General features: G+C 39.3%; 1 protein-coding gene across 9 annotated transcripts in view; it reads right to left on the minus strand.

Moving 5' to 3' along the window:
- Positions 1-12,145, minus strand: part of Parp8 (poly (ADP-ribose) polymerase family, member 8) — a 172,395-nt gene that overhangs the window by 29,794 nt on the left and 130,456 nt on the right.

The following is a 12,145-nucleotide window of genomic DNA, read 5'->3' on the forward strand; positions in this document are numbered from 1 at the left end:
TGCGTAGCCACTGGGAAAGTGTGGCTCCATTCTGGACCTCCTTTATGTTCAGAGAAGGCCCAGGCGTGTGGCTTTATGGATAGAAAGCCTGAGTTATCACAGTGCTTTGGCGGAGTCCCTGAAGAGAGTCTAAGAAGAAGGATGATTTGCGGGTAGAGTCTATATACTTCTGCTGGTCCTCACAGTGTAAACTGATTCTGTTTCAGAATTGGTGAAACTGTGGGAAGAGATGGGGGGGGAGTTCTACAACGTCTATAGTCAGTGCTATGTATGTTTCTGGATAAAAATAGAGCAGACTGCTCAATTTTGACTTGTTTTCCTTTTACTTCACTGTTTGCTATATTCTAAAATCTTAGATCTCTTATGGGTAACTGTAGTTATGCCTCAAATTTTCCCCAAAGACATGAGGCTTTTTCCTCTGATCACTTTCTTGGGAGTCGACCAGAATGCTGTGAGATGATGTAGCGGGAGCAGCCATGACTGCACATTAACTACGACAGCATTATATCCATGTCTCAATATAACAAAAGTGAAGTTGCACGTGAATGAAAACTCAGGGAGAAGGAGTTTGGAATCACGACAGACTGACAGGACTTACCTGTGTACCACTTGACCCACTGAATGGCAACATGGAAGGTGCCTTCTTTTGACTAATACTCCAGTCAAAGAGCCCACTATCCACCTAATAACTACAATACACTAATTCCCAAGATGAATAACATGGTATGGCTTATTTAGTGATTGGAGTACTCATCAGTTTTATCTGAACATTTAATAATCAGATTCACTCACTTAAATGTGTGTACAGATATGAATGGAGCAGGCACACAGCAAGCACATACATAGACACACACACACACACACACACACACACACAGAGAGAGAGAGAGAGAGAGAGAGAGAGAGAGAGAGAGAGAGAGAGAGAGAGGAGAGAGAGAGAGAGAGAGAGAGAGAGAGAGAGAGAGAGAGACCGAGACCATGCTCAGGATATATGAAAAATATGAAAAATTATTTTCAATTAAAAAAGTAACAGAAAGTAATTTTCAGTATTATGCTGCTGCTTTAAACAGAAATAAAACACTTCAGTATACTGTATTTAAGATTTCATTAAAAACTTACAAGAAGAAATTATGGAAAGTATCGTAGTTGATGACCACGGCTATATATACACCTCATCACTGACGCTCTGAAAAACTAAAGCTCGTCTCTGATTCTGTTTAGCATGAACTTTGGTAATTCACACAGTGAAATGTTTTTCACGCTTTCTTCTGCATTCATTCCCCGGGCCCTCACTTAAAAAGCTCCGAGTCCCTTCTATTCGCCAACTGTCCAGGTTTTTCCAAACGGGAAACCTGCATTTTTATGCTGCAGTTATGACACAATTACTTTATGGACATGTTTCTATTTGTAAACATTTTGACTAAAAGGAACCGACTTCCCATCCTCAAGTGTGTAAAGCTGGTTTCTGGAAACATCCTAGCACCCCAACAACTGGAGGAGGAGAATTAAGGAAGCTAGGAAATATGTTTTCTGAAAACAACCACCCAAACAATCTTCTATTATTATGAAAAAGTACAAGTAAAACTATAATTACATTCTGACAAAAACATATTTCCCCTTTTTTAATGTAGCAACTAGACGGTTAAGTGGTCTCAATCAATTTATGACCATATTAAACCCCACTAAGGTAGAGCTTGTACACTGTCAAAACTACTCAGTGTGTGAGAAGCAAAACACATCTAACTTTGTGATCAATGTTTCTAAATCTACATACGTGTTTTGTACAATAATACGCTTTTCTTGTTTATCTACATTATATTTGTTAATTCGAATTGTCAATGCAAGATGGTCCTAAAAGAAATTTCTGGAATTACATAAATAATTAAAATTAGGTGTCTCCCCCATAGCTGATCAGAATGCAGAGAACGAGGAACTGTGGCATGTCTGTCCCTAAGTGGGACATCTAGACCTCACTCCCACATAGCTCAGGAGATATTCTAGAAAAGCACAAAAAGACTTATTCCTTTTATTAATTAAAAAAATAGATTTCCCACTTACATAATATATCCTGACTATGGTTTCCCCTCCCTCAACTCCTCCCAGTTTCCCCCTCCCCTCCCATCCCAACCCACACCCTTTATGTCTCTCATTAGAAAACAAATAGACATATAAGGACTAATTAAATGTAAACTAACAGAATAAAACCAAATCAGGGTTGACCAAGGCAAACAGAAGGGAAGGAGCCCAGGAGAAAGCAAAGAATTAGACGTCCACTCATTCTCAAACTCAGGAATCCCAGAAAAAAAACACTAAACTGGCAAGCATACTTTGTATGCAGGGGACCTGGTGCAGGTCCTGTGCATGCTCCTTCAGTCTCCTTCTGTGAGTTCATGAGAACTCTGATCATGCTGATTTAGAGGGCCTTGTATTCTTGGTGCCCCTGAATCCCTCCCTCTGACTCTTATCCTTCTGAGGGTAGAAAGATTCTAAGAGCCAGGGGTTGAGGAGGATTGCCAAGAACGTATTTTCTGGACATGACAAAGCCACTACACTCATGAACTCACAGCCACTATATAAGCTTGCACATGACCTGCACAAGATAAAGCCAGTCACAGTTCTAGCACAGATGGAGAAGAGTGTCATGATGTCCCAACTCTAGCTGGGGTGCTTTGACAGCTAAGACAGCAGGGGTGAGCAGTGTTGTTCAGAGAAGTGGCCTCTGCTAGACTCCATCCTCTAGTGAATGACCCTAAAAGCATGCACATGTCGACAGCGCTGAATGGTCTAAGTCAGCTATGGAAAGAGAACATGAAGGTGAGAATAGGGTGCAGGGGTCTCTCTGGGAGAAAATGCATATGGAGTATGGGGTTGGTATATAGGAAGTACACTGTGTACATTCATAAAAATTCTCAAAGAACGAAGAAAAAAATAGGCTTTTCTGCTTCACGGAGAGGGAATCGTATTCAAAGAAGATAAAGAAAAACACTCCTCCTTGGCACTATGTAAGGAGTTACACAGTAGACTAGCCTTTTTGTACTCTAAAATGACTCCTGTGTGCCCCTCATTAAACACTGCCATGACTGACAATTTTAATTCTAAATAGTATGTAGCCACTGAACATCTAATAACTGATCAGTGTGATAATGAGTTTATTTCATGTACATTAATAGAAATCACATAAGCATAAATATATTCAAGTCTGGCATTCTTAATTCTTACTTTGTTTGAATACGTACCTGTAAGATTTAATAATTATACGTTGCGTAGGAGCAATCAACTCCCTATAATTTAGCCTATAAAACGATACCAAGCCCCGCCATCACCAACAGGCATATTTACTACACAATATTCGTTATTTACCAACTTAAAAGTATGGAGAACTGTTACATGTGTCCTTACATATGTTTCACTGTAGACCTTTTAGCTGAGATGAATGCACCTCAAATTCCTTGAATCGAAGCAATTTAAATGTGAGCAATGAAAACATATTTCCAAAACCATTTCTAAGCCTCAAAGAATATTTTAGGACCTAACTGTATTTTAAGAAATTTGCGTTTTCCATGAATGTAAATTACCCTTTGCTGAGAATAGAAATGTTACAACTCTGGTGGCTCTTGTTATGCATTTATACAGAGAGCAAAGCATGGTGTTGGGGACGGTTGTCAAACACTCCCGCTAGGATCTTTTCGCTCAGACTAAATATTTCATGTAAGCCCAACATATTAAATCTACAACTGGATATTGTTGGCCATGGAGCATGTACGCAACTGTTTTCAAATCTGTAAAATGGGAATAAAAATAACATCCAACTCAATGAATTGATAAAAAAAAAAGTTAGGCAGGATCAATAAACAGTTCCTTTAGCAATGGAGAGTTGTTCTCATGCTAAACAAAATAAATTAAATTAAATTGCCCTACCTGGTCCCAGAGTGACTTTCTGTTAATGTACATAAAAAAAGTACTGAATAAAAAAATATTGAAGTATCTAATAAAGGCTGTTTGTTGTAGTACATATAGCATTGTGTACATTTTAGATAATCGAAAGTGTTAAGTTATTGCTGAAGTATTTCCAATTAAAAAGAGAAAAGAATCAGTTTAAGGGTAAATTCTTGATTTAAAAAGTATTGAAAAATGAGAATGTTAACCTATTAAGAACCACACCTCTAAGGTTGTAATTCTTTGTATTTCTAGTTTCATGGGCAAAGTGTACTCATGGGGTGGACCTGGCTGTTGGGTGAATGCTTGGTCGCTAGTGCAGGTTTCAGAAGGGGAAGGTGACTTGACAGGATTTTGGGGGCGTTTAGATGAAAAAGGGGCCAACCAAATCAATGGATTAATCCACTGAGTCATTAACAGTTGATCCAACTTGAGAAATGCTGAAAAGCAGCAGTGCTCCAGATTGTGGAGAGGAGGTCTCTGGGGCCTTACCTCACATCTCTCTCCCTCTGCTTCTCTTTGCTCCTGTTCTGTCACATGCTGCCACTACTATGATGTTTTGATTTGTCACAGGCCCAGTGCACTGAAGGTGGCTGACAGTGATCTTAACTCTTTAACTTACTAACATGTACGGAAAACAGGAAACGTGTCACTTAAGCAGGGGCACAGAATGGCAGCCAGTACTGGTGATTACAGGGAGGCTAACGCACACTGACACGGTTTTCTCCATCAGAGACCAACAGCTCACAGGAAAGGCTCGAGTAAGACACAACAGCAGAGCAGAAGGTAAGGCCACTGGGAATTCAGATGCTTTCAGGCACCACTCCCATACTTTCCTGTTTCCTGAACGTTTGAAGGCTTCTCTGAAACGTGAGCTGCACTGACACCCCAGTGCATTCAGATGGGCCAGATTCAATCACCAGGTTTTGTGTTTTGCTTTTGTGCTAACAATCCACCACAGTGGCAAGAACCCAGACTCTACAACACTCCTGTGTTAACAGATTCCAGGTATTACAGATTCAAGTGTCATTTAGAAACGTTGTTAGCACATAAGGAGAAAACTGGCCTGCTGGGACACTTCTAAGTAACATTTTCAGAAAGTATGTATCACACGCACTAATGGAGTCCTCTGAGTAGAATAACAGGAGAATGCAGGAACTAACGTTTTAGGACTACAAGAGCCGAGAGGAAAAGGACATTTGCATCTTAAGAAAAGCAGACTTAAAGAAAAATAATGAGTAATAAGCAAGCACGGAAGACAAGGACTGAGGTTCAGGGGCTGAGGAAAACCAAGGGTTGTCTACTGAATTGTCAGCTGGGTGTGTGTTCTAATGCACCCTCCTCAGGATTTACCACACCTGCAAATGTGTCGCAGGACTAAAGCAATGGTCAGGGAATCACTGTTTCAAATCCAATGAGAAACTATGCATGACCCTTAAACTTACAGCAAAATGTCCTGAACTGTAAATACAAGAGAGACACAGGACAAGAATTACTGACTGAGCCGAAATTAAGAAAAGCCTCTGCAGGAGAATTGAAAGATGGTTCCTTCTGTTTACCACATGAGATGATGGTTTGATTCTCATTGGCTGACATGACTGCACATCACTGACATCATTATTTAAAGGGCCGAAGGCATTTCTCTGATTTCCTCAGGCCATAAATTCTCAACCTGTGGGCTGGGCCCTCTTTGGTGGTGGAATGTCCCTGTCACATATCAGATATCCTGCATATCAGCTATTTATATTATGATTCATAACAGCAGCAAAATTACAAATATGAGGTATAAATGAAAATAATTTTATGGCTGGAGGTCACCTCAACTTGAGGAACTGCATAAAAGGGTCACGGCATTAGGAAGGTCAAATGTCAGAGCCTTGGGCTCTGTCACAGCAACACTGAGCGACCTAATAACTAGCTACAGAAATATTTATTTAGAATATTGTTTTCTCTCTAACCTTCACTAATGCAGAAATGAAAACAAACAAAATTGGGAGGCAGAAAGAATAAAATAAAAATGAATGGCCAGCAAATTAAACCACGAAGAATCGGCTGCCAATCCCTATGTGCAGCGAATATCAAAAGACAAAAATGTAATCATTCAAGTCTGCAAGTTGAGAGTCTTCTCTGGTGCCACTCTGCCCAGTTAGAACCTTGTCTTCATTACGAACCACGGACGACGTATCACTGGATAAAATGCACCCTTGCTCACTTGTGTCACGGAGGCAATGGGATTCACAGAGGATTGTGTGCTAACAACCCGAAGTGCTTTGCACACATGAGACGTCCCTAAGGAGTGTCTGCTATGGATGGATCCCTATTGTTCTCTGCAGTGGAGACAGGACTGTCATGGATAAACTCAAGGTCAAGGCTGGAATGTTGGCAACTGCAGCTCCTAGGAGGGGTCTGCAGAGACAGATGACCTGGAGCTGCCGTGCTCCATGTGTCACATGGACATTTTTCTTCTTAGTCCTGTAATAATTTAACAAACGCACGCCATTTTAGCGAGCATGTATTTTATTCTGAGAACAAAATAAAAGTAGACTTTCAGAAAACATATGGACTGTAAGAATAATTGTCGTCTATTTCCCCTGAATAAAAATAAATACATCATAAAATCTGAAAATTATTCTAATAGAATTGTTATTTATCTATGTGAATCTTGAGATACTAAAAATGTCCGATAAAAAATCATTGATTTATAGGCTGTGTGATTTATATTTTCAAACATTCTAAAGGGCAAGACCATCTTTTATTTTCCCCCTCAAAGAGTGGGACAGACTCAACCTTGGGACCTTCAAGATCCTTTAGTTAATGTTGAAGATGGAGAGTGCAGAAGTCGGACAGAATCAGGCTCAAGGCTCTGCAATCTAGTTATACTGTCTGAACGGTGTTGAACAAACGGCTTTTTCTCTGCGATTCAAAAAACAAAACAACAAAAGTCAAAACAAAATAAAAACCCTCCTTGAACCACAGGAGCAAATCACTAGTTTGTGTAGTGAGAAATCAATAAGCAAAGAATTTAAGCACAGTGCCTGTCCATAATGCAAAATGATCGATCCCCCTCCTCAATAAATAATCAGGACACATATTAGGTCAATCATGATCTTCACATTCATTCATAATTTATGGTTTCTCAAACTAAAACCTTGATTTTTCTACATGGTTGTAGTAGAGTGCATTTCTTTCAAAACACTGAAATAAACACTGATACCAACAAAAACATATTAGTGATAACCTACCCTTCCACTTCCCTATAAAAGCTTTACAAACACTATTCAAAATGGCCCAACAAACTCAAATCATTTTGGAAAGAAGCTTAGTTTCTAATAAGAAGCACTTACTCCAAACAAACAGCTACAATGTGGTAAGAATGTGAACTATTCATAACAGCTCACATTTCCTGAAACTGAGAAAGGAATGAAGTTCATTCACAAAGAACTATGATGGACCCTGTCTATGGACAGACACCTGTCCTGGGCTTGATCTGCACACCCAGCACTAAATCTTATACCCAGGATTAGGACAGAAGACTAGTCAGTGTCCTTGGCCATAACAGAGGCAGTAAATAACAACCACAACCAAGGCAAACAACAAAGGAACAAAACCACTTGGGAGGAAAGACACGTGAGGATGAACAGGATGCAGGAGGACCATGTAGGCTTTACAGATGCTTGGGAAGAAAGGCCACATATCTGGCCAGGACTCCATGCACCCAAGAAAAATTTGCAGTCACAGTGGCTCCTGGTGAAAAATCCCAGCATTTGAGAGGCTTAGGCAGGAAGACTGCCACAAATCTGAAGAGAGTCTGAACTAAACAAAAACATTATTGGCTAGCCAATGCTAAGCCGTGAGACCACATATTTAATTTAGAAGAAGAGGAGAGAAAAGAAACAATCCAAAACCACTAAACAACAACAACAACAAAAATCAGGAGATGGTATTACATATCATTTCTAGGTTATTTTTTATTATTGCAAGGAGGAAACTCAGGCTAAGGTAGAATTGTAAACAGCCAAGCTAAGTATTAAAGGAATGCTCAACAAATACACACCCTTGAAAAAGTGGGAAGGCACTTAGGTAAGAATTTGCCAAAAAATAAGTTCTAGAAAGGACAGAGATCTGATTCACAGGCAGCTGCATTAGTATACTCAGGATTCCTAGCTAAAAGGAAGGAAGGAAGGAAAAAAGAAAGGAAGACATATATAAATGCATATAAAGAAATAATAAAGGTTCAGGTATAGAAAAAAGGCAAGAGATGGACGGGGTCCGGCAAGAATACAGACACTGCACTGAGCAACTTTTACAAGACGATTAAAGAGCCAAGACAAAGAATCTAAGTAAAAAATCACGGAAAATCAAAGCCAAAAGAAGCACTGTGAGGAGCTCTCACATAGGAGGAACCCTTCACACACTCGCGCACACACACACACACACACACACACACACACACACACACACACGCGCGCACACACACACATACACAAACACACACGCACACACACACACACTAATTTGTCTTCAGGAAACAAGAACAATAAAAGCATGCAGTAACACAAAGTATCAAAGAGAAAAGAAATATAAATAAAAACAAGGGGAAAGGTCAATAAATAATTTTGTGTCAACATTATTGTCCTTCAAACTTAAAAAAAAAATGAAAATATTCTCAAACAAAATCTGAGAGTTCATCATTAGTGCAACTTCCCTCTCGAAATAATGAAAGAAATACTTCAAGTTAAAACCCCAAGAGCCCTAGATGGGGCACACAAAGATATAATGAGAACAGGTAAGAACCTGAAATGGTTAAATTCCAAACAACCAAACAAATAAATTAAAAAAAAAAGAACACTACATGCATGCACCTTTTTATTTTTATCACTTTGATCAGTTTCTTTCTAATTTAAAGGCAAACTAAATAAACCAATTATTTTAAATCTGTGTTGATACAACAGGAGGTAAACCGTGTGTTTTATGCTTAGCGGCATCAGGGAGGAAGCCCAGACATTTGGAGTGTGAGCTACACAGCCTGGCCAGTGCAGTGCTTCCCGTAGGCCTGATAATCTTTATTCCTGGAAGTCGCTGAAGGCCAATGAAGGCGATCTGACTCCACAAAGTTGTCCTCTGATCTCACATGTGCTCTGATGTGTTGTCCCCACATCACAACAACACACACACAAACACAAACACACACACACACACAAATATATACAAGGCTGGTATAAAAAAGATAAACAGGGATAGACATTATGCATAGAGAAAATGAATAGGAAACCAAGATGTTTTTATTAGTAGGTAGGAAGGAGAGAGGCAGGAGGAGGGAGAGGAGTGGAGAGCTTGCACAACTATGATAACATGAGCTAAAGCAGACTTAAGGATAATGAGGCCTAAGAGAGACAATAGATACAAAGGATCACGAACACATAATATAATTGAATATACAGGTAGCACAGCACATTCCTCCAAAATATATGAGCGAAATAAATGGGGATGAAACCACAGGAAGAAATGGACAGTTTAATGAGACAGAAATTAATAGTTGTGTTTTCAGTAGTAGTTAGAAAAATAAATGAAATAAAAACTGGAAGGAGCAAAAGTCGCAACAAAATAAATGCCCTGTTATGTACACTTCTAAACCACACAACCAAGAATCCTCTGTGTTGAAAAAGACTGGAGTAGCTCAGATCTGAGTACTGCCCAAAGAGCTGTGTGTTAAAGCCTTGATCCCCAGAGTGATGGCGGACACTTAAAGAAGCATTACTTATTGTGCACTAGTTCACAGGTGTGTGTGCTTAAGAGGCATTGTGGGGTCCCAGCTACTCTGTGCTCTCTTGATCCTGGGGTGGGGATGTGCAGTTCTGCTATCTCATATGCCTCTTGTCATATGCTGCCCCATCATACGTCAAAGTAATGTAACTGACTGATCATGGACTAGGGTATTCTAATCAACCAGCCAAAAGTAAGTCTCCCCTCTTTATATGTTAATTATCTTTTAACCAATGGGCTGGCTCTCTTAACTATCTCTTAACCAGTTTCTCTTAACTATCATAGAATCAGGAAAAGAAACTAAGAAACATAAGAAATCTCCTACAGAGAGTCATTAAAAGAAGTCAGCAACCACTTATTAGAACTAATAAAGAAAGTCAGCAAACTTAGAGAATACAAGGCTAATCTACAAATATCATTTGTATTCCTTTATACAAGCAAGAACCACCTGCAAATAAAATTTAAATTTACATAAAATCCATTTACATAAAAATTATTCAAATAAACATAGATCTCATATGCTAAAATGTTTAAAACAGCATGGAAAGAAATTTTAAAATATCTAAGTAAGTAAAAGATATCCTGTGTTCATGCTCTGGAAAAATTAACATACAACTGTGTCAGTCTTTGAAGACTGCCATTAAAAAACCCTTCTATTTCTCATAGTTTGGAAGCCAGACAGTCAATGGGCTCAGAATTTGCTGGGGGACCACTGTTGGTGTCACGCAGGAGTATAAGAGAAAGGCCAGTGACAGATGCCACTCTGTCCCATTTGCTAGAGTAGGAAGGGAGCTCTCGGCTACCTGGTCTAGTGGATCCACCTCCCAGTGCAGCCCCACCTCTGTATCGCACTCCTAGTGACATCACATGGACACTGGGATTCCATTAGATCGACTTGGATGGACAGACAAATATTGAGTTTCTAGCTGATGACAAGAGTTCCCAAACTGATGTGCAGGTTAATGCAAACGTTTACAAATTACAATTGCTTTCATTTGCAAAAATGGACAAGAAGGCCACAGAACTGATAGAGCAAACAAGGGAGTCCAAATAAATTCCCAACTCAAACTTGTAAATGGAGAACAAAGCTAATTCGCACTGCTTAGATTTCAGTTCTTTAGAATCACATTAAAAATGCAAGAAATGAAAAATATTAGGCTCATCAAAGTGTAAAACTTACTAGGATGAAAACATCAAGAAAATGGAAAGAAAATATGCAAAATAAAGTCTTTATGATTTATTTATATGTTAAGGATCTAGTAATAAAGATATAATATTCGGAATAAAGAATATGTACCATTCCATAATCAAAATTAAAATAATACAATATGAAAACAAGAAAAAGTTTTGAACAGACATTTCTATAAAGATACATAAGTGGACAATAAATGCAAGAGAGCATTCTGAAAACAATCGTGCGTTATGATGTTACCAAAATTAGAGAGCTAGATTCACATATATGTACACTCACTCACACATGAACTCACACAATTTTTTTGAAGGAAAGAATAAAGAAGGACTGTAGATGTGGAGAAAGTGGAACTGTCATCATACTGATGGTGAGAAGGGTATATTCAGTATGCAAACCATTTAGCCATTCCAGAGGGGGGGCATTACTAGGTCCTGGAGATTGTATCAACTGATGAATGAATAAGCCTATGTGGTTTGCCCATCCATCAAACAGAATACTGAGTGATAAAAAGGAAACCGAGTACTGATCCATGTTACAAGAATGAACCTTGTAGGCATCCATAGAAAAATGGAGTAAATCAGTGGCTGCTGGCACCAGGATGGGGGGCCTGGGGAAAGAGGGCAAGGACTGTTACTGCTGTGGAGTTCTTTAAGAAGTAGGAATGTTCTGGAATTAGTGACAGTGATTATAATCATGACTATATTAGAAACACTTAGCTATGTGCTTCAGTGACCTGAGGACTGTATAAGTTATTTTCCTGTTGCTGTGATGATGTACCATGCCGAAAAGCTACTTAGAAAAGAAAGGCGCTATTCTGGCTTATGGTTCCTGAGGACTGGGAGAGCAGGCAAGCTATAGCAGCATGGTTAAAGTAAAAGGATGAGAGATCACATCTCCACCCCACACAGGAAGCAGATGGCGAAAGTCACAAATCCACAAAGCCCTCCCCTAACGATGAGGTCCCTCCAGCTAGGCTCTCCCCTTAACCTTCCCAAACAGCGTCACCAACTGGAGATCAAGTATGCAGACACAAGAGCCTACATGGGACAGTGCTCATTGAAACCACTCCAAAGGTTACATAAACTTCAATTTAAAAACTGTTTTTTTTTCCAACCTTTATCGATTAAAGCTTATAAAATTATTATTGCAAAAAAAAATGTGCCACTTTTTAATTTGAACAACTCAGTCTCCAAAGCACACACACAGGTTGATTTCCACACATCTCGGGCGACCTGACAACACTGTCCCTGAATT

Source organism: Rattus norvegicus, chromosome 2, assembly GCF_021556685.1.
Source record: "Rattus norvegicus strain SHRSP/BbbUtx chromosome 2, alternate assembly SHRSP_T2T, whole genome shotgun sequence".
Classification (NCBI taxonomy): Eukaryota; Metazoa; Chordata; class Mammalia; order Rodentia; family Muridae; genus Rattus; species Rattus norvegicus.